Below are 26,795 nucleotides of genomic sequence, written 5' to 3'. Positions count from 1 at the left end.
ACCGGAAACCTAAATTGAATGCTGTCTGCCCAACAAGCGGAAATATCCAGCGTTTTCTGGTGTCTCGTGGTACTTAAGCTTCTGACGCTGACTGTAGAGGCTGTTTTGCTATGAGGGGGGGGGGGGGGGGGGTCCGGGAGGTGTCGTTACGGGTCGTGGTAGACAAGCGTAGTGGGCGTGGCCATAAATGCTTTTACCGATCGCGAATCGGTGGAGACGAACTTGGAATAGAAAATGTTGGAGTGTGGTTTTACGTTTTAGTGATCCCGCGGTGTTCATTTTTTCTCGGTATCTTAATACAGTGACACGGCTGCGACTTCTGCGAGCTGTGACATCCTAATTCGGTACAATTACTTCGCGCTGCAAGAAGTGGAGAAAAGAAATTAGGCGCGCTCCTCGTAAAAAAAAAAAAAAACCGTCTTTCGTTGTCCGTTTATCCGTACACTGTGTGGTTACCAGAAATCGCTCAAATGAATCTAGCAACGCTGGTTGACGGGAGGTAGCATCTTGGTGATGGCAACAGTGAGCCGAATAATGGCAGGTAGCGGTAAGGCGTTGTAGCTTGCGTTGCGAATACCACGCTAGAAGGCGAGAAAACGTTTAAGAGGTCTATATGTTAAGTATTGGCAGGAACTAGATTCTATTTTCAGTTCTCGACACCGTACTAACGAGTTAGATAAACGAACTCTCAGCACCGCTCTTGCGTTTAATTCTCGTATGTAGCTCTCGGCACGATTACTTAAGCCAGCGTGATGTCGTGAAAGAAAAGGAAAACGAAGCACCTAGAACCTAGGAGGTGAGGGGAAGGCATTTCGAGGATGGCGGAGGAGGGAAACCGCTCAGTGCGCTTTGCGGGCTGCAGCTTCAAGCGCTGCGTTGACGAAATAAGAAAGGAAGAATAAGAGAGAAGCCGTGGCATATTTAGGACACCGCGTTTTTCTTTCTTGCTTCTTTTTTTTCCCTCTGCGTAGCGGAGACAAAAGCACCCTTACGTCGATGCACGAGATGACTGAGACGTTGAGAGAGAGCGAGAGAGTTGGAGGTTTGTCTGAACGGAAATCGATGCATGCATGCATGCATGCGTCGCTGCATTAAGCATACGGCAGCATCGGCAGTATATGCAGCTTCAACAACAGCAAGGAACATGCATGCCGGAACGGCGGGCCGCCACGATAGTAGAAGCGGCGCGGGTAAAGGAAGCAGCCGAGCTGCTGCTTCTGCTGCCGCTGCAGAGCGATTATTTTCTGCGCGCACTGCTTTTGTGGCGGGCCGCATTTAGATCAGCCTGCAGCGGCGCGCTCTTCCAAGCACAGCCGATCTGCCCTTTCGCCAGGAGCGGTGGGCGGGCGCAGGCAGCGGCTCTTGGACCGCGCACAAGCCGTTGTTCTCTGTCTGTGCAGCTATAGCTGCTTGCGCTATACCAAAGCAGGAAAGTAATGGCGTTGTAGCTCTCCCAAGGACCTATACAATTGCCTGACTTCCTTCCTAGCTTCTACGCTATGGCAACCCTTCCTGCCGCTCGCCTATGCCTCGACGTGGTTCTGGCTTTCCTGCCCGGGGCATTGAGCATGTACTGCTCGCTTTAGTCTCAAACGCCGGGAGAAAACCGCATTTCCATATAGAGAGAGTTCCGGCTCGCGGCGGGCCCCTTGTTCCAGTGCATAGGAGCGCGACACTCGACTCCCTCTCCTCTCTGTCCATACGATCTCACGCTGCGCTTTCGGTCGCTTTCGTTCTCAGCAGCGCGTCCCGTCGTCTGTGGATGATCGGCGCGAACGCTCGACGTCGTAATTGTTTTACGCCGGATCTTTTGTTCGCCATCGCGATTGTCTGGGCGCAAATAGGCGACATTTGCTTTGATGACGGCGAGCCGAATTGTTGAAACGGTCCCGCGGAGCCCGTACTTCCAGCTTGTTTCAGCACTATAGTTCTGATAATTTTTTTGTGCACTGTGGACGTGTGTGCTTGCGGTCAGCGTCGAACTGACCTCAACAGCGTGAACCGCCGCTAAGGTGTTTTGCATCAGTTTATGAAATACTGTTCTACGTCGTTTAAGGCCTTCGTCTCGTCCTTAGACGCAGATAAGACGATGGTGGGGATAAGGATGGCTGATGTCATTGTTGGGAGTTTGGACGCTGCATTCGCGTCTGCGTAGGTTTACTTTCACTTTCTCTCCCTCTGTTCGCTTCTTTTCTTCTTAGCCCCTTACCTTACCACCCAGCGCAGAATGGCATACAGAATATTTGATCTCGTTAACTTTCCTACCCCTCGTTACTTTCATATCTGGGACTCTTTTCGTTGCTATCCTGAACACAGATCTGGAAGAATGAGAACGAATTTTTCTCAACCGTTTCATACCAAGATCTATTTTCGACGTGGTTATTACAAACGTACCACGAAGCAATTAACAATACGTGTTTAGGAGAGAAAACTGCTATTAATTCGATCACTGGGCGTTCGGGCTTCTATTAGAAGGTACTTGGAGTTCACATAGGACGACAGCTCCCATAGACAGTTTAGCTTCCCTTTTTACCCGGACACCCTGTACCTTCTAAATACAGGAGTGTCGACTTGTTCCTTTGCGATTCTGAAACCTGAGAGTGTGTGTTAACGCCTTCGTTTATTGAATGATGTGCAGTCGGCATGTGGCTGGACAGCAGTAAAGGTGGCAGTAATCGTGCGAGAACTGTAGTTAACGTTTGTTTCTTTACGTCGCGTTCACTTTATGGCTGCTTGCCGCTGCTTCTACGGCTTTTCTCGCTGGCGCAGTAATCTTTCCGCATTTAGCCGCTGCATCGGAAAAAGGCGGCGCCGGGGCGGAGCTGTTGTCGGGCCCATTCTCTCGCGGCCTAGATCCGCCCACGGCCAAAAATCACCACCACCGTTGTCGTCGCAGCCTCGACGGGCCGCGGGCTGCTCACCTGAAGCAATCCGTGCACATCCTCCGCCCAGCCGATTGGGCAACGAACGCGGAAATCAAAGCGGACGCCCATATACTGGCCAGCCAGCCAGCCGTTATCTTCTTCGCGCAGTGCCTTTCACAGAACGCCCTCTATGGTCGTAGCCTTCTTCTCGTATCTTCGTCTTTTCTTCGCGCCTCGCCGTTGTCCAGGTTCCGGGCGAGTACGATCTGGCTTGGCGCGCTGTGTTTCACTTGCTGCTTTTCGAGTTGCGCGAAGGCAGGAGAAAGGGTGCCTTGGAAAGTGGGAGGCGGCAGTGCATAGGCTACCGAAGAAGCGCTGGCTCGCCTTCTCAGTCGCCCCTCGTCCTTCTCTCTCCCTCTCTCTCTTTTCCTACTCTGGGTCGATTGATTGTCGCCGGCCCCGGGGTCGCGAGGACGCTTTGGGCTCCCGGGCGTTGTGTCGGCCCGGCGTCGGCTGGCATTCCGCGAAACCTCGCCGCCACCGTCGACGACGACGTCGATGCTCTACGGACTTCCCTGCCACAAACCCGCCTCCCCCTCCCCCTCCTCCTCACATACACACACAGACAACGCAGCCTCTCTTCCTGTCTTCTTTCTCTGTCCTCGGTCCCTAACTCGCCTCACACTCGATTAAGCGAGCGCTCGCCGCTCTCATTATCTCCGCGCGTTCTTGGATTGTGGGTATTCGCTTCTAGTGTGCTTTTACATTTCTTTTCTTGACCTCATCACTAGCGGACCTGTCAGCTCGATTTGGTGCCCGGGTGGTTGTTCTCCGATTGAGATCACACGCTCCCTGTCTCCCCCCCTCCCCCCTGCGCACATACAAACGCACACGCACGCATACATACAAACATTGAGAACAGACAATGCCTTCTCTCTATCGCAGCGTTTTACTTCTTTCCTCGTGTTTACCGTACCTTATCAATTGTGTTGCATGGTACTGTGCAGGATCGTAACTTCTCGCGTGAAGCACAGGTCTAGAGGTCATATAGAAGGCTAGCTTCGATTGGAGCCGAAAATACAGCTGTGTTTCAGTGAGGACTCACTGGAAGAGAACGATGGAACATGAAGGAGTCAGGTGGGTGCGCGAGATAAGTTGACTCATATTGAAAGTGCTGCCTGCTTGCAGTAGACTAGCATTTTTGCCCACCAGTGTATACAAAGTAACGGTACTCAAGAAGCACCGTCACTTCCTGTTTACAGCTCGTAGTTTGTAGCGTGCAATATCCTAGTTTCATTTGTAGGATAGAGACTTGGATCGGCTTGTCTTCCAGCTCTTACGCTAGAATTCTTTGTAAGAGAAAATGTCGGCCGATCCTGAAGCTGGACGTGTCATATGTGAAGGCAGCCAACTAATCACGACGCGCACTTACGAACTAAAAATACCTCGCGAATACGGTCCCTGAACTACGCCGCAGCTTGCACATGGCCCACAGGGAACACAAGATGCGTAACGTTAAGTAGGATTGATACGAACGTTTATGGAAACAAACTTCAGGTTAGCTACGCTGTACTGGGGCAAAATGAAGTCTGTTTTCCGCATATTTCTACGCTGCAAGCATAACACATATGCGTGAAAAATTTTTAAGGCAGAAGTCATGTCTATAACGCGCCTCGGTGCATTTCTTCAAGCGCCGGATGAAATTTCGACATTTTATTACATATTCCCGAAGATACAGCTGTATTTATTGTCAAGCACAATCATAGCATGAATCGAAGTCTGTGCGTGTGCGTTTTTTGTGCGTTAAATATTTCATTAGAAAAGTTACGAGAGTTCGTTGACTTCGAACAATCCAGTACGTTGTTCACTTCTCTCTCGCGCTTCGTCAAGTCGTCGGTCGCAGACGCGACCGTTGTTGCCCATTCGCTCACACAAACAATAAAAAAGTAAAAACAAAAACAAAACAAATGTAAATAACAAAACGAACGGCGCGTTCACACTCGTCCGGTAGGGTTTCCCTCCATTAAGGCTCGGCGAATCTTCCGTTTTCTCACCTCTGTTTCGCTTCTTTGCTTAGAAGGGTAACGGGAGAACATTAGCGCGGCGCTAGATAAACATAACCGCCCCGGCATTAGTGTGCCCTTTTCGGAGAGAGTGGCCTTATCGACCCGTCTCAGTTCTCGTCTTTAGTTGCCCCTTTTCTTTTTTCTCTCTCTCCCTGTTCTGTTTGGACGCGGCTTATTATTTCTCTTGAAACGATCGCGCGACTTCTCGAAGCTGGACTTACTTCACGAACCTCTGTTTCTTTCAACTTGTTCTCTGTTTCGTCTACTTTGCAGTGCTGGTCACATTACTGCCCTGGTCTACATTACAGTGTTGCCTACATTACAGTTATGGTCCGCTTTACAGCGCTGACACTAAACCGCCATCAGTGACTCAACTTTCGTTAGTGTGTAGTTAGCGAACGCGCGGGGTTTAGTTTACCTTTGCGTCGTCTGGCAGAAAGCGAGAAGCGTTCGAATATGTTAAAAAATAGCTTTTTTGTTTTCATTTTCAGTAACGGTTTAGCGTTCATCCAAAAAGACAGGAAACGCGTATAATTTTTACTATATATACAGACACAGAAGAGAGATAACTGACTGTGGGTGCAAATAATTATACTTAAAATGGTGCTGCACTTTTTCCTGCCCTGCAGAATTCGTGGTTCACACACACGTTGCGCCGTATTAAACCAATGACTAGAGAGAGAGAGAGAGACTGCTGATTAATGAGTACTGTTGCTTGCCGCACAAACTGAAGAACGTTTTTATGCTCTCTATATAAGTTATACCTGGCTCTTTTCGTTTAATTTTATTTTTCGTGATTAAGCCCTTACACCTAATATTCTATCTAGCCCTTTTCTATGTCCCCATTCCCAATTGGCTTTATAATGTTCTCGAGACCTCTTGTTATTTTTAAGTAAGGAACGTTTTCAGCATGTTGCCACCCAAGGGCCCATTGTTGTACAGCGGCGTTTCTACATCCCTCTAGCCTGTTTATAATTTTTTTCTTTAGTTTACCCCCCGTGTATGCGGCAGCTCTTTGACCTTTCCGCTGCTTTTTGCGCCCCGCTTGTGGTAAATCATGAAGAAAAGAGTAAGCATCAGAAAGAGAGGAAGGAAGAAAATAAGGAAGGGAGAGAGTAGAGGTGGAGGGGGGGGGGGGTATTGCGCGATGCGACCTTTCGCAGCGCGTATATATGACTGCTTCGTTGTCCGGACCACGTCCGCGCCGGGACGCTCGGTCCCGACGCAACGTTGGCTGTCCGCACCGAACACTGTTTCTCTTACGCTCGTTCGTTCGTTTGCACGCTCGCCGCGCTGCGTTGCGCCGTTAGCGTCGTCAGCGGCCTTCGCCGGCTCACGCTGGGCGTGCCCGCGATCCCGTCAGCGAGAGAACCCCGTCGTGGCACGCAACGGGGTCAGCAGCGCCGAAAGTAGCAGCAAAAAAGGAGGGGGGGGGGGGGGAGGGGGCGTGCAAGCAACGGCACACCTCGCTATCGCTCGCCTGAGACCCGCGAACTAGCTGGAACGGCAGCACACAGGCGCGCCACGTAATTACTGTAATGAAGCGTTAACCCTGCACGACGCTGCTGGCTGTTCCGTGCCGCCCTCTCCTACCCCCCTCGTAATCCGGCCGAAAGCGCACCACTTCCCTGCTCGACGTGAGAAGGGACTCTTGTGACCCTTCTCCGCCCCCGATACGTCGCCTAATTTACCTTCCCTCCCCCCCGCCCCCCGTTATCTCCGAATTTCATCCCGAAAAGTCGTCGAGCATTAAAGCAACGAAAGCGCTGTTAAAAGTTCTAAGGAGAACAGGCTTGCACGAGTGGTTGTAGACTGATAGTGATGCCGTATGCCGCGCAATACTACCGGACTGTGACTTTGTGTGTGTGTGCTCCCCCCTCTCTTTCTCTCTTTCTTTACTCCTACTTCAATCTCTCCCATCCCTTTCCCCTGTGCGGGGTAGCGTGCCGGCCTTGCTAAACTGGTTAACATCCCTGCCTTTCCTCTCTCTTCTGTTTCCTTCTCTCCTTCCTTCCCCCCACTTCGCTTCCTTCTTTCCCTCTTATCTTCGAAGTTCGGCTCATCTCTCTTACGTGTTTCTTCTAACCAACATTGAGATTCATGTTTGTACTGTGGCGATCGATAGAAGAGCTTGCGCGCATGCGCCAAGCTCGCCAGCAAGTGTCAGATTACACGTGGCCTCGCGTAACCGAACTCGAGCTTACATGTCATCTCCCTCTCTCTCTCTCTCTCTCTGTTGCCGGTTTGCCGAAGAAAACGCGGAAGCTTCTATTTGAACGCGACACCATTGCGCGTCGCGTTCGCTGACGCATTATCCTAATGCGACGCTCCAGTGTGTTTATACGCTCGGCGCGTCATATCATGGCCCGGCGACGGTTTATGCGCTGTTCCGTGTCGCCGTTAGGGAGCGCTAGATCGTGTTGCGTGTTTCTGTTGTCAACGCTTGTGGACACGGCGGCCTTCTCACTTCTTTTCTTCTGTCCTCCCGTATTCGATGCGATGCACCCTACATCTGTTTGCTGGAATCGACTTACTCTCCGTTCGATCCGCTTCGGTCAGGCGGATTAAGGCAGTACGCTACAGAAGCTGCTGCATACTACGTTTCGTCGTTCGTGATAACGTAGATTGTGTTGAACGCAAGATTCTGTTTACAACGATACCCTTCACCTTTTTTTGCTTCTACATTCCTCTTCCGGTTAGGCGGTCCTCCTCATCATCACCATCGGTTGAGGCGGGTTCTCCGAAAGGGAGTGACCCCTGGTTGTTGTTGAGCATCCGCCGCGGTTTGACAGCGGTCACGGTGCTCGGCTGCTGATGCGAAAGTCCCGGGTTCGATACCGGCCGCCGTAGTCGCATTTGCAATGGAGGCGAAATGCTAGAGCCCGTGTAATGTGCTACGTCACTGCACGTTAAAGAACACAAGAAAGTCGAAATTTCCGGAGCCCTCCACTACGGCGTCCCACATAATCCTATCGTGGTTTTGGCGCGTAAAACACGACAAAAGAACGTGTTGTTGGGTGAGTTGGTGCTTGCTAAGGGACATAAGGCAGCGCTAAATCACAATCACCAAGAGGAGGAACTTGTGTTCTTCTTAGTGATTGTGTTTTAGCGCTGCATTATGCCTCTTAGAAAATACGACAAAACAGGTTATCTGTAAGCGCAGAGTGACTGTTTCGTGAACGGTAATTGCTTTCTACGATGCGAAAGAAGAAAGCGAGTATGCAGCCTGGCCCCGGGCACCAGTAGCAATTACCGTTGGACAGATAAAATTTATTCAACTCAACTCACAAATGCACTCTTCCTTTTCTTGGGGACGCGGGTTCGACTCCCGGCCACGGCAGCCGCATTTCGATGTGGGCGAAATGCAAGAACACTCGTGTACTTATATTTAGGCGCACGTTAAAGAATCCCAGGTGATCAAAGCTTAATCCGTAGTCCCCCAGTGGGTACGGCGTACCTCATAATGATGCCGTGGACGTACAACCCTCATAAAATACTATTAACACTATTTTTTTTCTCGCGCCAGCGCATAAGCAAAGCGGGTCGTCTGACCTTTCTGAAAATACACCAGGATAGTTCAAAACCGCGCGAAGTTTGACGCGCTACTCAGCGCTTTCCACCGACTCAAATAGAACAGCACGAACTCCATTTTCCTGTCAGCAGAGTACTCGAAACAAAATCTGCGTTAACTCTCGCATCGTCTCTTTCCACGCATGAGTGAACCGCCAGTTTTCTATTGCGAGGAGCCCTTTTCGCTTTTCTTTCTTTTTAGCTTCGGCGGGTCATTGGCTGTAGCTATACTGCACGACATCGTTTAGGAGAACGGGCTGATAACGTTGCCTCAAAGTAAAAAAAAACAAAACAGAACAATAATACGAGAAATAAGCGAACGGAAAACACAGCACAGAGGCACTGGAGGTAATGATGCGTCACCGTCTGGTTTCCAGCATTGCTTTGTTGAGTGTGAATTTTTTTTCTTCGTATATTTTCGAAGCTTCACTGACGTCTGGGAGTCGTGGGGGAATACCGCTGCTACACTCTCGGAAATCGAGGGACGCGCGGTTGCTATTCACAACAGCTTGGAAGCATTTAGGGGTGTCTATTGCAAACCGACTTTTCGGTAACTCGCGTTTTATCTGATAGTTTAGTAGTTGGTGCGGTGATATAAGCTGGTGGTGTCACGGCTACTGAGCCAGCCATTTAGCCATCTTTGAAACCGTGTAACCGGATGTGAACAGAGCATGGGACTCGCTCTGCAATCGACGCTATACGGCGTAGAGTTTGATGGGTGTTTTCAATAAAAAGAGGGAGAGAGAGAAAGGGCGTAGATATATTGACGGCGCTGTACAAATAAGAAGAGATTGAAGGAATCCAGAACTTTGCGCGAATGGCTTTCGAGGTGAAAAAAGAAAAAAAAAAGAATGTTTGCATAAATATGTAAGTTGTCTTCCCTGCAAGAATATTTTCCAACGGAAAAGTCTCGTTAACAGAATGCTCTTTTCTGTTTACCCCTCCGTTTACCCATCCAAATACCCGTTTACCCCTCCGTTTATAAGTCCGTTTACCTTCCAAATTCCAGCGAAGGTTTCAGTGCGCCATAACATGCTTTTCAAAATTTACTGCGTGAATGTCACGCCTCATGTTCAAGCTTTCCGGTCTACAGCGAGAAAGGGAGAAACGAAAGGAAGAAAATGCACGAGTGAGCGTTGAAGAAAAAAAAATCACAGCATATCCACGGAGTGAATGATGATGAGTGGGCTAAGCTGCGGAGGTTCATCGGTAAACCGTGAATCTTCCGTGAATTCTGCCCAGTACATCATCACCGACGTGAGATCGGGCGCGCTTATACTAAAGGTTCGATGAGTTATGACGATTTGCAGCTCACTTTAATTTTACATGTACGCTGTGAATTTTCATTGTTTAGAAAACCATTGCTTTAGAAAACATCTGGCGTCTTTCGTTAAGCAGCTGGCGTCTGTTCGTTTTGCTTTAGAAACATCTGGCGTTCTTTCGTTTTGCTTTTAGAAAACATCTGGCGTCTTTCGTTGGTTTATTTCATCAATCAACGGCGTTTTGAACAAACTTTTTATTGTTTAATCACGCACAGGAGAAATCTCACCAGGCACTACCTTGGAGGTAAACAATGGCTGCTAATGGGAATGAGAGACAGAAGAAGTCGGCTTTTAGCTAACACTTACACTTCTACTTCTACTAACGTTTCCTACTGGAACATGCCAATGGCTGCTAATGGGGAATGAGAGACAGAAGAATTCGGCTTTTAGTTAACGCGCACGCTGCGAATTTTTTATTGTTCAACAACGCACAGGAAAAATCTCCCACCGGCGCCACCTTGGAGGTCAAGATCTGGTACTAGCGTTACGACTGGTTACGCACTACTACGACTACGAGGGACGAACGGGTGCCGCCTTAAGGAGCTTCGCCCCTAAAAAAAGCTAGTTTGATTCGCTACTCTGTGGTCGAGGCTACTTGGTTCGAAAGCACACGTGCTAGCGCTTGCGCAGTGATATTTAGCAAAATGTTAATTGCGACGAATTTAATTTATTAGGGCAAACGTCGTACTGCGCTGAGCCTCTTGAGGAATGAGCCGGATGCGTCGTCGTACACGTGTCTTACTTTAATACGTTATCGTAAGAGGTGATAGCCAACATTAGGCCAGTACAAGTCAGCGTCAGTCAGTGCTGGTAATATTCGACTAAATACGGCAGGATTCACGCAGCAGGATTCAAACTGACATGTATTTACTCTACTAATGTATATTTCATATCTATTGTAGTTTTGTATAATTGTTATTATGTCATCGTTACATGACTACATGTGTTTGTTTTTCCTGAATTTTAGCTCGGGAACAGTTTTTTTTTATGCTGACGTTAATCGTCCAAGGAAATGCCGGTTTACTTTCTATATTAGGCTTCGTGTAAAAAAAATAATAATAATGGAATGTCTCACTTTTAGAGAGCGTACGAAAAATGTTGCCTTGAAAATCATAAGCCCCCTTCGCTGTGTGCCTCCCGAATAACCTAATCACCCTCCAAATTTAAAACTGATGGCGTAAGTGCTTAGGAAAATTGTTCGTCTCGCCTTACGATATGTGACGGGCTTAGTCGTTGCCTTGTTTTTAAGTCGTCGCATACTTTTGTAAAATATGTGACGTAGCGCAGGAGTCTCGACTTTTCGAGGAGGCTCTGGAAAAGCTTTGTTGAGGAAACCTTGCAAGTGCGCAAAAATATGGCTTCACAAAAGGTACACGCAAAAAAAAAAAAAAAGTTGGCAGGACTAGCAGTACATGATGTTGGCACCAACGACGTGTCATTCATACTTGACTGACCTGAATGAGTGGCCCGCGTGCGAGGTCGTATGCATATGTCGTGCACAAGCTGGGTAGACGGAGTCGTTAACGCCAAGGCTCTTTTTTAACTGTCTAACGCAGTGGGACAGCTTGCGCAACGCTAACTAACGTAGTTTCGCTTCACCGAGAGCAATCAACCTCGCACGTTCGTGCGCGAGCAGTTCTCGGGACAAAGGTGCAACAGTTCTGGCGGACCGCCATGCTCGCGGAGGTTGGTTGCATCAAGGCACGACGCTGGAACAATCTGTGTTACTTGCGTAAAGTGTTGTAGGAACACTTGCGTGGGGGTGTTGCCTTCATATTTAGAATTATGCGGCTCACACAGAAGGTAACGCAAACCGGTTCCGTCGACTCTTTTTTTTTTTTCTCCGAACGTTGTCCTGCGTGATGAGGCAGTGTCTTATTGCATAATGGGATGTGTCTGCTTTTGTTGGCCAATTATCTGCTGTTATCAAACTATACGACAGAGCTGTTCATTAACATAGTTTCTGCAATCTTTTCTTTAGTTTCCTGCTTTTTGTCTTATTTTGTTTAGTGGGCGCGCAAAAACACGCCGGCTGCCGAAAGTGCGGGAAGAGAGATCGATTGCGAAGCGAGATGTTGCAGTTTTAAATGCGAAGCATTTCTTAGCGAACTTCTGCGACTTTGACCGTATCTATCTATCTATCTATCTATCTAGCCGCCTACGACTTTGTGCTCTCCTGGTCGCTTGGTTAATCGAATGTGCACCAAAATTGGTATGGCGTAACATGACTGTATGACGAACATAAATGACAAGTCATAACATGAAAATCATGACACGAATGTCATGTACAGCATTATTTACATGCTACGCTCATGGTGCGCTGGCGGCCGTTTCGCTAGCTCGATATACACCAAAATTGGTATCTTGTGACGTGACTTTGTGACGAACATAAATAACACGAGTTAACATGAAAATCATGACACGCATGTCATGCACAGCATGACTTACGTGCCACGCTCATGGGGCGCTGGCGGCCGTTTCGCTAGGTTGATATGCACCGAAATTGGTATCTTGCGACGTGACCGTGTGACGAACATAAATAACATGAGTTATCATGAAAATCATGACACGCATGTCATGTACAGCATGACTTACGTGCCACGCTCATGATGCGCTGGCGGCCGTTTCGCTAGCTTGATATACACCAATATTGGTCTCTTACGACGTGACCGTGTGACGAACATAAATAACACGAGTTAACATGAAAATCATGACACGCATGTCATGTACAGCATGACTTACGTGCCACGGTCATGGTGTGCTGGCGGCCGTTTCGCTAGCTTGATATACACAAATATTGGTCTTTCACGACGTGACCGTGTGACGAACATAAATAACACGAGTTATCATGAAAATCATGACACGCATGTCATGTACAGCATGACTTACGTTCCACGCTCACGGGGCGCTGGCAGCCGTTTCGCTAGATTGATACACACCAAAATTGGTATCTTGCGACGTGACCGCGTGACGAACATAAATAACACGAGTTATCATGAAAATCATGACACGCATGTCATGTACAGCATGACTTACGTGCCACGCTCATGGTGCGCTGGCGGCCGTTTCGCTAGCTTGATATACACCAATATTGGTCTCTTACGACGTGACTGTGTGACGAACATAAATAATAGGAGTTAACATGAAAACCATGACACGCATTTTCCTCAATGACATACAAGACGATGTATGCAGCTCTTTGCTGGCTGCTTCGCATTACATCGATTCCCACAATGCGTGGGATCTGCCGGCTTTTTTTCAAAATCGCGATTCCTTCAAGTACCTCTAACGTGAGCAGTGAATCTACAGTTGCATTCCTCCTCGTTTGTACAGTGGTTACGGCGCTCGGCTGCCGACTCGAAGGTCGCGGGTTCGATCCTGGTCGTGGCCGGTCCCATTTCAATGGAGGCGAACTGCTTGGGACCCGTGTACTTTTGGATGTCAGTGCACGTTAAAGAACACCAGATGGTCTAATTTAGCGGAGCCCCTCCACTACGGCGTGCCTCATAATTATATCGTGGTTTTGGCACGTAAAACACAAGATATTATGAATCTACAGTTGCGATGATCCCTTCATAACAGAACATCTATTTCATAAATGTGAAGTCGCGTTGCGCGCATACCGTTCGAGTAATCCTCCAGCCTAGGAGCGGCAGAAGGATAGCTCCATTTCGTTACGACAATTCTGTAGAATACGTCGTTCTAACTCTGTAATTTAAATGTGGAAAGGAAGGAAGGAAGGAAGGAAGGAAGGAAGGAAGGAAGGAAGGAAGGAAAGAAAGAAAGAAAGAAAGAAAGAAAGAAAGAAAGAAAGAAAATAGTCGCGTGCTCTAAAATTTCGACATGGCTATTATTCTAATGGGCTATCTGCTGCTGCTGCGTCCGAAAGCGCCCTCTCGCGAGCCGCGTTTGACCCGAGTGACGCAATACATTCCCCCTCTCCCTCTCCGTGCGTTCCACTCTTAGATCGCGCGCTGCATGCTTCGTGGGTCCGTACAGCGGCGAAACACATCCTGGCAAGCTGACGGCGACGAAACAGCGGCGCCTCGCCCGTTCCTGAAGCTCGAGGGCGTTGTTTAAGAGGGGAGAGTCGTCGGCATTACCGGGCGAAGGGTAACACAGGCGGCATCTCGCTCGGGCCCTCCTCAGCCTCAGCCCGAGCGCGCCGTTGCTATATTTACCCAACAAAAGGCGCACGGAGTCTAGTCGGGGCCGCACGCACACTCCCCTCTACCACACTCCTTTCGGTCGCGGTCGCCTCAACGCGGCGCTGAGTTAGAAAAAAAAAAAAAATGTGGAGAGGAGGCCCTTCATTCTCGCTCGTGATGAGGAACAGGCTGGAAGCGCGCGACATCGTCTGAATATGACGTCACCGTCTTCTTCTCGCACTCGCATCGTTGAGGGGAAAAAAATTAAAGAACGCCGTTGAGTCAGGTCCAGCCGAGTCCCCGGGCCGAGCTAAGGAAAGGTTAAAGTTGAACGCGTTCCCGTCCTGCCCGTGCGCCCCGGCGGCCGCTCGGTCCGGAGTGTTTTGGTGGGGGTCACCGGTGAGAGAGAGAAAGTGAGAGAGCGGCGAAGAGTAGGAGAGGGTGAATGGAAAGAGGAAGTTGGCTCTGAGAGAAACGGCTGCCCCGCACTGCTGCCAGCGCGTGCGTGAAAGTCCGCTCGCCGGCATCGATTAGTTGCTTCGCCGTCTAAGACAAGCGAATGGATCGGCGGGGAGGCCTTTTTCGCCGGGTCTGGCCCGAACAGGAAAGCGCCGGTGCGCGGCGAGGGAAACGCGCGGAAACCGAAGATGAGGCGTTCGCGCTCCTCCCTATAAGTTCGGCGACATTCGTGTCGATATTCCGCACCTGTCTCTGGAATCTAGAAAGGTTTAGAACGTAGGTACGTTTCCAGAGAAGAGATATATAGAGAGAGCCGCGTATGAGTCAGTATGCATGTCGGGTGTTTGTTGATAGCTTCGACGTTATGTGAGCAGATAATCTGCGGAGGATTGCGCTCAGAATTGCCATACTGCGTGGAACATTTAATTCAGTGAAGTATTGCATTGTAGTAAATATGTAGCACTTACTACATTGCAAGAAAGCGACCGGGTTAATTGGCGAAACGTGGGAGAGGCCTTTGCCTTGCAGTGGGCGTAGTCAGGCTGATTACGATGACTTTATTACATTGTTGCAAGAACGGGTAGCCCGAAATGGCCAACACTTAACGAATGTTAGACTACGCTGTTTGTCAATATTAACCAGTTCTGTTATCATATGGGTTGATGTCGTAGGCTTCCCCGAAGCTGCATCTACATTTAAAAACAAGTAATTTTATAACATATGTTTCATCTTGTTGATGGCTTCGTGTAACATTTAGTACGTCCTGTACTGCATCACTGCACAATATTTCTCTAATTCTAGCTCGGAAAATTGTTTTATTTTTAATAGTTACCCGAATACTACTCTTTGACTCTAGTTGCTCATACAAGATGCATCGCATTAAAATTATTTATCGAAATGTATGAAAGGATTATATTGCGTCGGCCGGAAACGCCCAAGTCTCTTGTTTCGTTACTCATCATGGTGCCGTGGGAGATTATCTTCGCCCTTCAAAAAGTCGCACTTAACGATGGCCTTGCTTGCATTCTGTCGCGTTTGCGGTTCTTGTTTGCTACCGTGCTAATAATGTCCCAATGCTTAATAATAGCAGAATTATGCCTTCAGTTTCGTAACAGCGTCAATATACGCTCGCCGGCGTCTGTCTGCCGTTCTGAGCTTTCTTTGGCGAATTCCTTCTAATTCCGTTTCTTCCGTCACCTTTTTTTCCATTTCCTCTTACTATATATGGCGCTTAAAGGTCGGCCGAGCTATACATAGGCGCCTGGCTAAGTTCATTTCTCCTTTCCTTCATTGTGCCTTATTCCCTGGAACGGTGTTTTCACCCCTGAGCTAGACGTTTAACCCTGGTGACGTCGGTATGACGCCAACGTAAAAACGTAGGCAAGCTAAAATGCACTTTTTGTGAGTTAGTTCTGAACGAAACGCGGTGCGTATGAGAATAAATGTGCCGAAATTTAAATGCGTACTCATTCCTGAAACAGGTCTTTATATTTTATAATTATAACAGCGTTACAACGACGACATTGTAGTCCGTTGGATACGTAACAGCCATAAAACGTAGACAGTGCGTTTTGTAACAGTTCCTGCTTATATTAGGAAACGTACATCTGCATCGCTTTATTTGGAAATTCAGGTATCCTGATTGAGTGAAAACGAATGTAAATATTACGTAAGCTGACATCTTGTTTTCTCTACTTTGTTACTACGCATTTTAGCTTTCGTCTTGACATAGGCGTAATATCAACCGCCTTTGCATTTGCTGGCGTTGCGCGATTTATTACGGACGTAAAGGTGTAATATTACGTTCTGCGTGGTTCTCACATTATATAGGTGTTCTGGCGTCGGATTCTGGGCTTCGTCTTCCTAAACCGTCCGCGTGGCCCTTCGTATGTCACCTTCGATTGTAGCCCGTCCTCTTGCACTTTCGCATTACCGCGATGCTATCATTTACAAGTGACGCCCGTTGTAAACCACGCAACGCTGAGACGAAGAGGATCGTGCGATAATCGAAGAAACGCGGTGGATGCCGACTTCGTGACGCCCCCCAACAACCGCCGGAGCGCTTATATATAACCGCCAACTCTCGCGGTCACCCTCCCTCCTTTCTCAGCCTGTCTGCAGTCTGCCTCGCTCTTTCCCGCATCAGTTGTCTCCACAAGGAAGATGGAAGAACACTCTACCCCCCGGTATAGCGCAAAGCAACAGCAGCAAGCAAACCGGCGACCTCATCGTTGTCGGGGTCGTGACGTCGCTACTAGGTGAAGGAGTTTAAGAAGGGGAGGGAGAGAGCACGCAGGACACCTTTCAGCGCCCTCACCTCTTTCCACCCTCTTACCTCCCGGTGCTTTCGGAGAAAGCGTAGATGAAGGTTAACGTTGATCTCCTTCGGGGTAGACGAGACGACGGCGTTACGTGGAAGTTTCAGTCAGGCGCTCAACATCGGGCACTGAATGCGTGCAAAGCTTTTCGACCGCGCGCTGAAAGAGATGCTGACCTCGCTCTCGGTCGTCGCCACGCCTTCCACGTATTCAAGTCGAGAACGACGTCGACCGTGTCACGCAGCCGTTGCTCCCGCGGGTAAGGGAATTGCGTTGACTGCGTGCGAGCGTGCGGTCGAGCCGCATTGGAGGAAAAGGCCTACGCGCGCCAACGCGTCTTAACGTCGCCTCTCTGTTTGAGACACAAACGCATTGAGGGCGCGGAGGCGAGAATTGCGTGGCAGTGGTTCAACGGTCCGAATGCGAGTGACGTTTGACGCTGTCCGGCGCTCATTCCGTTTGGACAAAGTTTCGCAAGAGTCGGCGTGGTGTTGAGGCCGCGCGTGTGTGGGCCGCTAAACGATTTGCGCAAAGACGTAAGATAATATATCCCGTTTTTGAAAGCAGTTTGCCTGCGAATGAATGTCCGTAGGTTTTACCAGGGCTCGAATGCTCGCGCTCGCTGAAATTCGTGGTGTGTCCCGCACCTCCAGCATTTATATAGGGAACCACTCTATTCCAGCCGAGCTTGAACTACTACCGCGAAGGTTTAGCCGCACAGCTGATAATGATATATACAGATGAGGAAGATGTAGAAGGGATGATGATATGTAGAGATGACGAAAATAATGCTACAATGAGGGTTAGTTGGTACGACTTCATCTTGTGACGCACTGCCAGGAATTGACAAAGACCGAAGAAACAAGAGACACACCCAGGATGATGCGCAAACTAACGACTGATTTTATTCAAACCGTGGAAAGACTTATATACAAGCTCGAAAAAGAGAAGAGGAAAGCTACAAAACAAATAAGAGGCAAAAAAGTGCGAACAAAAAAAATACTAGGCGATATTCAAAGGGAGTAAATCAGCTTCCAAGGAAAAAAGTGCCATCAACAGGCGTCAAATGTTCTCTTTTTTTTTCGCTTTCCTACTTTTTTTTCGAGATTGTACATTACTCTTTCCAGGCTCGGAATAAAATCATTTGTTAGTTCGTGCATCACACCGTGTGTATCTTCCGTTTGCTCGGTCTTTGTAAATTCCTGGCAGCACGTTAAAATGTGATCAAGATGATAGTCAGTCATATATTTTGCTCACGCTATAAGTATAATACAAACAGTGGCTTTCATAGCTTGTTTCCGTAGCATCGCGTAGCAGGTCATTCCGTGTGCATCTGGTGTTTCGTATAAGTGCAATCGCCTGACTCCGCTTCTGGCTCCACCTTTTTTTTTGTTTGTTTGTTATTGTTCCATTCAGATTTGAACTCCGTCCAGAGAGAGAGCGCGCAAACAAAGCGTCACTGTGTGACACGACACGCCGCTTTTGTGGGAGCATCTCATTTTCTTTTTCTTTTGCCGGTAAAAACAACCGGCGCGTTGCACCATGCAGTTGGTGCTTCCTGACGACGAAATAACGTCCCTAACAAGCGGACACCTAGCTTCCTTTCTACTCGGACTGTTTTCCTTGGCTTCCGCCTTTCGCGGGGTGCCCCGCAAGAACAGCCGCACCCCAGTCACTTCCCTCAATCGCAGAATAAGAATACTCGACTTGCTGAGGCAGTGTTGGGGCCAGCTCGTTGCGTATAGTCCGTTGCGGACAAAAGTGGCTACGAAAACAGTGAAAAGCCGGCGATGCTCTCTGTTGAATGGGCAGTTGTGGAGGATGCAGATAGGCTATACCTTGAGAAGGCGCGAAGACGTACGCAGTTTACTAGCCTGAAAGGGGTGGGCGAAAGCCAGGAGTGCACAGTTTTACCGAACAAACGCGCCTCCTGCGATTATTTGATCACGTCTTCTCACCCCATTCATATTATATAATTGTTGGGGTTTAACGTGCCAAAACCACGATATGATTATGAGGGACGCCGTAGTGGAGGGCTCCGGAAATTTTTACCACCTGGAATTGTTTAACGTGCGCCTAAATCTGAGCACACGGGCTTCTAGCATTTCGCTTCCACCTAAAGGTTGGCCGCCGCAGCCGGGATTCGATCCCGCGACCTTCGGGTCAGCAGTCGAACACTCTAACAACACGACCGCCGCGGCATGTAACACCTAAAGTCCCTAGGTTTTTCCTTTAGTAACACCTTCTGCAGGCTGGGTCATCGTTTTAGAGGGTTTCTTGACTGCCACAAGGCAGCGGGAGTACGGCGTGACGAAAGCGATGGCTGCGTTTTCCCGTCAGCATTTATTTTCACGTCGCCCTGTTGTCGAGACGATATGTGCCGACATCTTTCGCTTCAAAGAGGCGTCCAGCTGTCTCACGCTATAAAGAAATCGGTCCTCCGTGCTATCTTTTATTCATGTTGTTGTTGTTGACATTGTATGCCACGTCTCATACACCCCGTGATGGTCTTTGTAAATAAACAACTATGTCATAAATAAATGATTTAGGGGAAACAACGTACCCCGACGGCATCGGAATTCGCGTATGGCTTTTTATTGCATCTCAATGGAACGTCAACAGAAATCAAGGGAAATTCGGTGAAAACATTGCAGGTTTCTTGTATCTTTTGGAAGAGCCTTTAGTTTTAGTGCCCGCGGCTGAGCGTGTGCGGTGAACCGAGATTTCTCATTAAGAATAGTTCACTTTCTTTCTTTCTTTCTTTCTTTCTTTCTTTCTTTCTTTCTTTCTTTCTTTCTTTCTTTCTTTCTTTCTTTCTTTCTTTCTTTCTTTCTTTCTTTCTTTCTTTCTTTCTTTCTTTCTTTCTTTCTTTCTTTCTTTCTTCTTTCTTCTTTTTGTTTATTTAGGAGCTGGGACGCCATTACGATTAATATTTTTTCTTGGGGGGGGGGGGGGGGGGGGGGTTCAGGGGCGTTTCCAAACGCCCCTGAACCTGAAAACGAGGAACAAGATGCCTTACGTACAGTGTGATAAAAAGAAATAACAGGACATAGCAGGACATGGTAAGTATTCATTTAGGATGAATACTTACCAATTAGCTCAGCTCTCTGTTATTCTAAGGACATAGCTATGAGTATCGCCAGAGATGTACAATTGTCTCTATGAGAGAGAGAGGGGGGGGGGGGGGGGGAGATCGAAAATGAAAGGACAGTGGCTGCGAATGAACAGCGCAAACGTTCTCAGGTGCACGCTATTTAACTCAAGTTGCTCGCGCGCTTGCTATACATGTTCGTCCGTTCACGAAGGTTAAGTGAAGCCTCATTCAAGAAGCTTGTCCCGTCACTCGCTTATTCTCGTCTCAACCATGCGACTGTTCCGAGTTCGGACGCTCTTCACTGTCGGCGCATCCGCACGGATTTGCTCACAACCCCCATCCCCCTTCCCAATCCATGTTCCTAACGCCTCTTGCATATTGCGACCGGTGTCAACGTCTTCCTGCCGTCTTACTCGACGAAGGCGTGTGTGTGGTGTGAATTGCGACGAGCACCGCCTGCCACTCCCACCAACGTCCCACGCGCGGTCTTGCATCAGCGAAAGGGAGCTGAAAAGTTGGCCAAATGCCTCCCAAACCCTGTGCCAAACGTTTGTTGTCAGAAAAAAAATGCGATACCCGGAACCTCGTTTCCTGTGTGCGCTTAGACAAACATTGCGCCGGACACCGCAAACCAACGTGCGACGACGCACACTTCTTTTTTGCGGCCCCATTCACAGGACGCGCGACAGCTTCACGGCTTCGTCGAAGTGTTATGCCGGTAAGCATGTTTGAGTCAGCGGGAGAAAATAAAGGGAGTCCAAGAGACTCACTCCCTGGCGAGACAGTAACGCAGATTTGGACTATGACTAAGCGTGCGGAGACATTAGAAATAAAAGTCACATGGTCGCTTATGCATTTGCCTAAGACGACTCGAAGTCGAAAGCCATCTTTTTTTTCTTCTCCCTCCGAAGGCTTTCTGCATGCAATGTTTGGCTCCGCAACGGGAGCACCTCGCGCGCGCCTTCAGGAGGCAAGGGTTACCCTGCGCGACCATGAACGATGTGTTGCACCCGGCCGGAGCCATGGACCGTGTTCGCGGTGCCCTACGCGCGGTGCTCGAGTACATTGATGCCGCGCAACTCGCAGACCGCCTCTAGGCCGTGCTTAGCGCCTGACCAGCAACGACAACGACGGATCTCCCCGCTTCCTCTGCCCCCAGCCCTCTACCTGTTGTGACCTTCCCTTTCCTCCCACCATCTTCTCCTCCTTCCCTTTTACCCCCCTTCCCCTAAAGTGACGCGGTTGTGGTGTCCTCGACTGAGAGACAGTTACTGTGTCACTCGCCCACCTTTCTATTTTCCATTTTCCATCAAGAACCTCTTCTCTCCCCCTCCGAAGGCTTTCTGCATGCAATGTGGTTTCGCACTGCCTCTGGGATCGGAGGCATTCGACGCTGTCTGCACCTCACGTGGTTTTGCAGTGCCTCCGGGATCGGCCAACCTTTGACCAAGCTACCATGTCATGTGATCACGTCATCATGTGGCGTCATGATGACGTAACAAATTTTGGCGCCATATGACGTTATGGTGACGTCATATGGTGACGCCATCGCGTGGTAATTTTTTGCATCACCCGTGTTGACGCCGACGCTCATTTTTCGCGGTTGATGAGTTGTTTAAGACTTTCGCCTAAATAAGATTGATGCGCAGTGCCTAGGCCATCTCGTGACTCTCTTGACCGTGCCGCTCGGTATGTAAACGGAGAGGCCGGTGTAATTTCGGAACCAATGACTTATCGCAAATAAGCACGTGTGTCTGCGGATGTAGGAGGGAGGGGACTGAAAGGAGGTATAGGCAGACATCTGTCAAGCACTCGCTCGCGCGACACGCACACCACCGACTAACGCAAAATTTGTGGTCGTTACTCTGATCAGCTTCGAAGTACGCGAATTTGTGAAGAAGGCATCGACCTCCACCAGCTTCTCGGTGTCCTGAATGTCCACATTCGAAACGACATTTCTACATTCCAAACGACCATCCTGCCGGCGTGAATCTACGGCGTCGTCCATGGCAGGTCGGGAGGAGACCGAGCCAAGATGGTAACTTGCGCGCGTCATGCTTTATGAGCAGCTAACGCGCCGTTCCCAGTGTAAAGTTACCGAGGCAGGCCGCCTCTTGGGCCTTCTTTGTGCTAATTTATCAACCAGACTGATGGAAAACCTTTTTGTGCGCTAGTTTTGGAAAGTGCGCTCTTTATTGTAGCCTGTGATTAAGTATTTGGGATAACCAAGAGGTTCAGCACTCACAAATTGAAACGCGATTTTTTTTTAGTATAACCATTGCTATGAACGAGTGCTCGTGATAATGACGTCATCGCATCAAATCTGGCCGCTAAAGGTAATGTTGGCTCTGATGTAAATGTTCCAGTCAGAATTACGCCAATATGACGCGAACTGTAGACGCTGGAAACGAGAGTACGCACAGCACGTAGCTTTAAAATTTCGCGTTTCAAGTACTGTAAATTGAATCTTTGCAGCTATATATTGGGAGGACCTGGAGGGGACTGCACGCAATGTTTCTTAGAACCAAACGTTGACTGCACCCTAGCCGTGGCAGGCTATTGCCCCTCCTTGTGTTGACTGATGCGTTTCAATCAAAATGCCTTGTTCCACTCCTTTCACCCTATGACACTAGGCAGACCTGTAGAACAACCACTGGTTTGTGGCCGGAACAAACGATTTCCGTCTCATCCGCCGCGCTACGCGACACTCCGCTTTTAATCTAACTACCACGATGGACCCATTTGTGTCTCCTATCTCTTCTTTAATCGACTGAGGAACAATTAATACTGATGTCGTCTCGCGTCGCGTTTTTCTCTTGCTGCGAATACTCGGTCTCTTCGAGGGAGAACAAAACACCGGAAGCACCGCCGTTCCTGCTGACAAGGCAGCAGCCAGGCCATGGACACTTTTCGTACCACAGCCATGTTTCTACACTACTTCTTCCTTCGGCCTCATTGGTCTCACCGGCATCAGCGCTGACGAGGCTTGAGGTGGCCGACGTCGAGATAAACGACAAAGACGAACGCTTGCGTCACTTCCTGTCCCGCGGGCAGCCCTCTCTGGCAAGCTCTTCCGGTGCAGCGAGAAACAGTTTTCTCTCCTCCTAGGTACTTTCAGCTGGCTCTGAAGGGGGAATGCAGAGAGGGAGGGAGAGATCAGGCGACCAGATTAATCGTCGCTCTCAGGCCTGCGGGTTGGACTGCAGCCAGCTGACGGATGGCCGGTCTGCCTCGGTCACGTCTTCTCCGATGGGACGGCGTGCTCCCAGACGAATTGTTCCCGGCCACTGCGTCCTTCGTCCCTCTGCGCGCGTGGTGTGTCCGTGGCAAGACCCGCGAAATGGATGGCCCGCCTTATCCCGTTTAGCTCCAACGCCGGTGCTGTTTTGTGCGCGCGCAGCGCCAGCGTTGTGTGAATAGGAGGTAGACGGTTTGCTGCCGCCCCTCCGTGAGGGCGTTCTTTTAACCGCCGCTAGTGTTGGCGATGTTGCCACTTGGCTGAAGAGAGTGCGCGCATGGCGGTGACTGACACGAAGGTCGATGTTTTTATTGAGACATCGGATGGCTGCGACAAATCAAAAGGTGTGTCAGTCTAAGGTTAACAGCCAAGCCTTTCTGCGCTTTAGTCGAACGTTGTTGTGATGCCGGGGGAAGCATCGAATTTGACGTTTTCTGGACGCGTCGTTTGGTACTGGTTGCGCCTTATCAAGCAGCCTTGTTTTCCATCGAAACTTTACGGAATGCCACTAGGCGTCGTTCATTCTAAAAAGAAATGATACGGTGACACTTTCTATGGGTGACACGGCGCATTGAAGGACTAAAAATAGCAACGCAGTCGGGCACTGAACTATGAACGCGATGACGTGGGGTCACCTGGTTCACTGCATTTGACACTGAACCTGACTGTTCATCCGTTATTCGCACGAACAAAGAGCTTTGTAAGGTGGCTGTAAGGCAGGTCTCGAGGTGTATGCACTCAGGACGAACACCTATTCCATCTTATCGTCGAGAACATCGCTATAGCGCGCGCAATTAGCGCACGCGTGAAGAGTTATCACTTTATACCCCGAGGGGACGGGGCGTGCGTTCCTTTCTTACTACGACTACGTCTAGGAGCAGTTCAGTAGTCGAGGTCGCTTCGCGAATCACGTCACGTCGTACCTCGCTGCACACCGCGCGCCAATTATACCACCATCGGAGGGAGACGTCACCCTCCAGCCTGCACATTAGCATGAGGAGGGCGCCCACCAAACGGCGTTGCACAAGGTCTCATTTGGCACCTTTAGCGCCACTTGACTGGAGCGAACATGGCGAAAGGTTCATTGTTTTCCATCACTCATCCGCTGACTGCGTGCGCCGCCGTTTAGCTCTCACCAATTCCAAGCCGCGTCCTCTCCGACCTCTGCTTCTCCTCACCGACTCTCGGACGTTCCAGGCTTGCGCCTTGTCGGCGTCGTTTACGCCGTGCATCTTCCGCTTAGAGCGTCTTCGCATCCCCTATCGTCTGCACCACTGCGCCAGAAGGGTTACCCGGGTCGGTCTCCCATCATGAGAGCCTCGCGAAGCCGAGGCTGCAAGCAGGTGAGCCGCCACCACGCCTGCAATACCCTCGGCCACCGCGGCTAATGGCTCGCTCGTTGCCCCAACGCTGGCGGTGGTGCTTGTCTCGCCTTCTCGGCGCATGTGCTTTTTAAACTTGGCACGCTACCCGCGGTTCGCGCAACATGCTGTCGCGACGGGGCTTTTCTCATATCCCCCCGCGTTGTGCCCTCTTACCACGCATACGCCACCTCGCGCTCTCCAACCCTCCTCCTCGCCGGCACCTTTCCGAAAGCCTTCTTCCGCAGCGCCCTTCGCAGGTCTATCTCTCACCCTTCTCCTTCGAGTTTGCTTATTACTAACCTTGTCTTCGCCCCCCCCCCCCCCTCTTTCCTTTTCCTTCTTCTCCGCCGGGCCAGCCCCGACGGGGTTCTTCTGTTCTTTTCCAGTGGTTGCCTTTTGCATCGCGTACTCTCCGGCTTCCTCCATCTCTCCGCGTGCATAGTCCGGGGGTGAAGGAGGAGTGTCTCAAAGGAGAAGACGACGAGCTCAATCCTCTCTTCCTCATCATCTTCCTCCTCATCCAACAGCGGCATTGCCCGTGAGGCTGCGTCCCGGCTCTCTCTCGCCCTTTGCTCTGAGCCAGACATTTCTGGACGCTCTCCTTGCAGCCGCGGCCGCCGCTACTCATTGGCGCCCTCTGTTGTCCGTACTAAACCCGGGGCCCGCGCGCCTGCACCGTCGCCTTCGCGGCGGCGTTTTCTTCTCGGACTGGTCTCGTGCTGCAAGACGCCTCTTTTTTTGTTCTCCGTTTCGCTCGGATACTTCTTCGTTGTCTTATCCTTCTTCTTCGTCTTCGCAATCGTCGAGCTCTGCTTCGTGGTCCTTGCCGCGTCTCTCCCGGGATTGTCTTTCGGAGAAGACGGATAACTTACGCGCACCGTGATCTGTTCCTCCGTAAAACCGGATACTGTGACCCCTCGAAGAACAAGTGGTGCGGTGCGAACAACGGCGGCTGCAGTAGTAGCCGTGAATCTCCTGTACGCTTAGGGTACGTTACGACAATGCGTGCGGCGGGCCTAGCCATCCTGCCGGCGTGAATCTTCAGCGTCGTCCATGGCGGGTCAGAAGGAGACGGAGCCAAGGTGAGCCGCGGTTGTGGCCCACCGCAGCCACGAGTGCTGGGATGCGACCGTGAAATCGCGTTTTCTTGCGATGATCGTGACTGTGATGACGATAATTCTCAACTGTAGCATGTGCTCGATAATTCTCAACTGTAGCATGTGTTCACTGAGGAGGTTTAAAGGACAGATACTCGGACGAGTTTGTAAGGTTCCATGATAGTACTCTGAGTGCAAAAAAACGCAAGGGTAACAAGAGAGGTCGAACCCTCGTCCTGTGTTTTGTTTTCTTGCGCTTCTAAGTACCACCATGACACTGATGAGGATAGGCCAATAATCAGGTTGCTGGATGTATCATGAAAAAAAGGATCTTAATTCTTAGGAGATAAATGCAAAAATACAAACGTATTTCATGCCGACAAAGAAGAATACAATGCGATTGAACAGTCGAATCAACAAACCGAATTTCGAAGGAGGTATTAATGGCTTGAGGGGTTTTAATGGTGGAGAGATACTAATGGCGACGTAAAAAATTGTGAATCATCTCATTTCAACGAACCGAACAGCGAAGAAAGAAGGAAAAGTTTAAAGGTTGATGTTAGGCACAAATCTCTTTTTTTTTATTATTTTTTAGCAAGCCTTGTGTAAATCATTTACATTATAAAGTACAGTGTGGCCAATCCCCCTTGTGGGTAGGAGCCAAGATCTAGGCGACAAGACAAGACAAGACAAATGGTGATTGTGTTTTCGTTCCTACCGCGACTGTGGCTGGAAGCTTCTGACATTCGAGCACGAACACTTTGTCTAAGCCTTTTATTTTTTACGGACGAGCTAGACTATAGTACAAGACAATAGCGTAGGTTAAGAGCAGAGTGCGTTTCTTTTTTTTTAATTCTTGTGTTAGTTTGTTGACGTACAAGTTTATGTCGTCGTCTCTTCCGAGAAATGCGGCTACGCGCCAACTGGCGCGTAGCAATTCGTAGCGCGTAACCTTTTCTTAGGTCGACGTCACCAACCTTTTTTTTTTCGGAGTGACGTCGTCCCTTTTACACATACGACGACCTTTTGCGATGCCGTACGTATGGTTTCTGCACGGAACTATGCAGCGTGAAAAAAATGCCTTGTTGCGTAACTGGGACAATGGGTGAGAGTGAAAGCGTAACACATTTTTTTTTTCTTGCATTGAACATTGTTTTCTTTTGTCGAAAATGTCGTGCATGACATTCCGTTGCGTCTCAGCAAAATGTTTATAAAACCCCACCTAAAGACAGCAGACCCCCCTTTTTTTTTAATT

At 49.4% G+C, this 26,795-nt stretch overlaps 1 protein-coding gene across 18 annotated transcripts in view; it reads left to right on the top strand.

Annotated features, from left to right (window-relative positions):
* Positions 1–26,795, top strand: part of LOC119396471 (plasma membrane calcium-transporting ATPase 2) — a 332,288-nt gene that overhangs the window by 162,464 nt on the left and 143,029 nt on the right. The window contains exon 1 of one of the 18 annotated variants that reach the window (XM_037663696.2): positions 25,304–25,525. The exons of the other annotated variants lie outside the window; for them this stretch is intronic. The gene's annotated coding sequence lies outside the window, so the exon portion shown is untranslated. Of the gene's footprint in view, positions 1–25,303; positions 25,526–26,795 lie in introns of those variants that run through there. 18 annotated transcript variants of the gene reach the window in all.

This window comes from Rhipicephalus sanguineus, chromosome 6 (genome assembly GCF_013339695.2).
Source record: "Rhipicephalus sanguineus isolate Rsan-2018 chromosome 6, BIME_Rsan_1.4, whole genome shotgun sequence".
In the NCBI taxonomy this organism is placed as follows: Eukaryota; Metazoa; Arthropoda; class Arachnida; order Ixodida; family Ixodidae; genus Rhipicephalus; species Rhipicephalus sanguineus.
Note: the sequence above shows the minus strand (reverse complement) of the source record. Positions and strands in the feature narration are given on the sequence as shown.